Below are 3972 nucleotides of genomic sequence, written 5' to 3'. Positions count from 1 at the left end.
ATTCACTTAAAGAAAATAAAAACACTTTAAAATGATTTTCTTCTTGTAAGTGTAAAAATATAAAATCAAAGACAAAGAAAATAAACAATAGAAAAGTTTTTTTCACCAGGGTTACCTCTACATTTCTTTGTGACTTTTTTCTTTTAATTCAGTTCGTTTTAATTAGTTTTTACAGTGGATTTGCTAGTTTTTATTAGTTATTATTGCATTTTAAATGCATAGTTTTAATTTAGTTTGTATTAGTTCTAGTATTAGTTTTTACAATAAGGATCCCCTTATAGAAGGCTAATAAATGTTTTATAGATAGGTTATTAATTTATCTGTAAACACTTTATAAATTATTAAGAAGTGTTTATTATGTATTAATTAAGGACAAGAAATAGACAAAACTGTCCGGTTTCTTGCCAAATAGTGATCCAAATCTGTTCATATTACATCTAAAGCTGCTACATTAAACATTTCAGACTGGGTTTCTGCCTTGTAAGCATAATGTATTGTAAATACATATTTTACATATAATATTGTACTGTATTACTACATTATTATTCCAATACTTTATTGTGCTTACAAGGTAGAAACCTAGTGTGAAATATTAAATATATGTAGCACCTTCAGATGTAATAAGAACATGAACAGATTTGGCTCAGTATTTGGCAAGAAACCAGACAGTTTTGTTTCTTTCTCATCCTTAATTAATGCATAATAAACACTTCTTAAAGATTCATAAAGTGTTTACAGATGAATTAATAACTATTAATAAGCCATCTATAAGTGGAGTCTTATTGTAAAGTGGTAACCAGGTTTTTTATAGTTTGAATAAACATATTTGCCAGTGGATCCTCAATCTTGTGATGTGATGAAGCTAAGACTCTTGTTTAGTGAAGCTCAGTTTTTGGTCATCTGTGTCCAGCAGGTGACGACTAACAGGAAGATATTGAAAATGTTTTGAAACTACAACATTTTTACAGTTTGCTGCCGGCTCTGTAAAGCCATCATTTGTCTCTCCTGTTTGTTTCTCTGCAGCCGCAGGCTCGTTTGAGATGTTAGAAAAATTATTTAGCGTCACCAAAACCGGTTTTAAAATGTGATTCTGGTGCGACACAGATCTGTTGTTTCCTCCCTGCCTTTTGACTCGTGGATGTTTGCAAACATCCTGATTCTCAGCTGACCAGAGAGACGTTTGGTTTTAGTGATCGTGAGCCAAAAGTCATTAAGCTAATGGTTTGATTTGTTTCAGCTGTTTCAACTTCAGGCTCCGAACAGCCGAACTCCAGAGAAAACTTTTTGTTTACTTTACCTGCAGTTCAGAAGCCATTAGTGGGATTGAATTTCTTTAATCGTGCCGGAGGAGACGGTTACAGATCAGTACACAGTGTTAGTCGTCCACAGTGTCCCAAACACGTCCATTTGTCTCGTTGACCCTTGTGGGACCAGAGCCGAACCAGAACTAGACCTGAAGTCAGGAATCAGCTGAACTACAGCCGAATTCAACTCAGAGCTCCGGACCTGTGGTTTATCGGTTCAGAAAACTGATAAACCTGGACCTCAGGTCAACTAAAGACCTGATCACCTCTGTGGACCAGTCTGGACCTCAGGTCAACTAAAGACCTGATCACCTCTGTAGACCACCTAATGACAACTAAAGACCTGATCACCTCTGTAGATCACCTCAGGACAACTAAAGACCTGATCACCTCTGTAGACCACCTCAGGACAACTAAAGACCTGATCACCTCTGTAGACCACCTCAGGACAACTAAAGACCTGATCGCCTATGTAGACCACCTCAGGACAACTAAAGACCTGATCACTTCTGTAGACCACCTAAGGACAACTGAAGACCTGATCACCTCTGTAGACCACCTAATGATAGCTAAAGACCTGATCACCTCTGTAGGCCACCTAATGACAACTAATGACCTGATCACCTGTGTAGACCACCTAATAACAATTAAAGATCTGATCACCCCTGTAGACCACCTAATGACAGCTAAAGACCTTATCACCTCTGTAGACCACCTCAGGACATCTAAAGACCTGATCACCTCTGTGTACAAGCCTGGACCTCAGGACAACTAAAGACCTGATCACCTCCGTAGACCACCTCAGGACAACTAAAGACCTGATCACCTCTGTAGACCATCTCAGGACATCTAAAGACCTGATCGCCTCTGTAGACCACCTCAGGACAACTAAAGTCCTGATCACCTCTGTAGACCACCCAATGACAACTAAAGACCTGATCACCTCTGTAGACCTCCTAATGACAACTAAAGACCTGATTACCTCTGTAGACCACCTCAGGACATCTAAAGACCTGATCACCTCTGTGGACCAGCCTGGACCTCAGGACAACAAAAGACCTGATCACCTCTGTGGACCAGCCTGGACCTCAGGACAAACTGTTGAAAATCAAAGTAAAACTATACAAACTTTGGATTTTTGACAAAATGAATAGGTTTGGAAAGATTTCAGGCAGTTTCCAGAGAACCTGACAGAAATGTTGACATGAAACCCTCGATATCAGTCAGCTCGGACTGCTAACAGCATTTTATATGACTTATTGGGAACTTTCAGCCATCATCACTTTTTTCAAAACTGCATCTCACTGAAACGAGCCGATGTCTCTCGTCCCATAAAGCATCAGGATCGATAAGAACGAGAGTGAAGATACGCGAGAAGGATGAACTACAACCGTCCACCGGTGCCTCGGCTGTGCAGCAGGCAGATCCACTTCCCGTGATAAGTTCTGTCCGGGACCACGGGAGTCATTTATGGAGGAGCTCTCATGCCCACAAACTAAATCAAAACCTCATCAGCTGTGCCCACCTCAAATTATGACCCCATCAGCACAAAACAAAGTCATGAATCTGGTTCCACGGAGCCGGAGCTGCAGATGAAGTGCCATGAGAGCCTCGTGAATTTGTGGCGCTACAGGAATCGTCTGCATCCTCCTCCCTGAAACAAATGAGATCCGAGCTTCTTGTTCTTTTTCTCTTTCCCTCCTGTTTGTCAGCAGGTCTGAGACTAATCTGTCGTGGCGTCGTGTTCATAGATCAGCAGCCATGTTAGTGGGCGGTGAACTCGAACACGTTGGCTGCCCTCCAGTCAGGCTGCCATCTTGTGACTTGGTAGAAGGGGCTTATGGGTAGACTTCAGAGAAAAAGTGGCAGATGATTGAACGTTTAAAGGTGACGTTAAGCTGATAATGAGTAATGTGACGATTAAAAGACACTTAGGTGTTTTTGACTCAAAATCAATCACTCTGTGTTCTAAAATTATCAGTCAAACTAACTTCTTCAGTTTTATATCTCCTTCCTGGTTTTATTATGCTGCTCGTAAGGGACAGGTTGTAGATTTCTTTCCATCATTCGCAGGAGGAGAGATTGTTGTAGCCGACGTTGTGGCTTCAGTTCGCATCTTCTGGCTTTTCACATTTATGGATAGGGTTAGGTGTTTAAGTCATTAAACAAGTTTGTAGTGTTACCGTTAGCTCTACTTAGCTCTGCGATAATGTTAGCTCCACGTTAGCATTAGCTCTGTGATAGTGTTAGCTCCCCAATAGTGTTGGCTGCATAATAGTATTAGTTTTACGTTAGTGTCAACTCTACATTAGTATTAGCTCCGTGTTAGTGTTAGCACCCCAATAGTTTCAGCTTCACATTAGCATTAACTCCACATTAGTGTTAGCTCCCCAAAGTGTTTGCTCCATATTAGCATTGGTTCTACGTTTGTGTAGGCTCCACATTAGCATTAGTTCTGCATTAGTGTTTTAGTGTCAGCTCCACATTAACATTAGCTCTGCATTAGTGTTAGCTCCCCAAACGGTTTGCTCTACATTAGCATTAGTTCTACGTTTGTGTTAGTGTCAGCTCCACATTAGCATTAGTTCTGCATTAGTGTTAGTGTCAGCTCCACATTAGCATTAGTTCTGCATTAGTGTTAGTGTCAGCTCCACATTAGCATTAGTTC

General features: G+C 40.6%; 1 protein-coding gene across 1 annotated transcript in view; it reads left to right on the top strand.

Annotated features, from left to right (window-relative positions):
* Positions 1-3972, top strand: part of fras1 (Fraser extracellular matrix complex subunit 1) — a gene marked incomplete in the record, with an annotated part of 260581 nt that overhangs the window by 144278 nt on the left and 112331 nt on the right.

Source organism: Austrofundulus limnaeus, unplaced genomic scaffold (assembly GCF_001266775.1).
Source record: "Austrofundulus limnaeus strain Quisiro unplaced genomic scaffold, Austrofundulus_limnaeus-1.0 Scaffold117, whole genome shotgun sequence".
NCBI lineage: Eukaryota > Metazoa > Chordata > Actinopteri > Cyprinodontiformes > Rivulidae > Austrofundulus > Austrofundulus limnaeus.
This window is presented reverse-complemented; position numbering and strand designations above follow the sequence as displayed.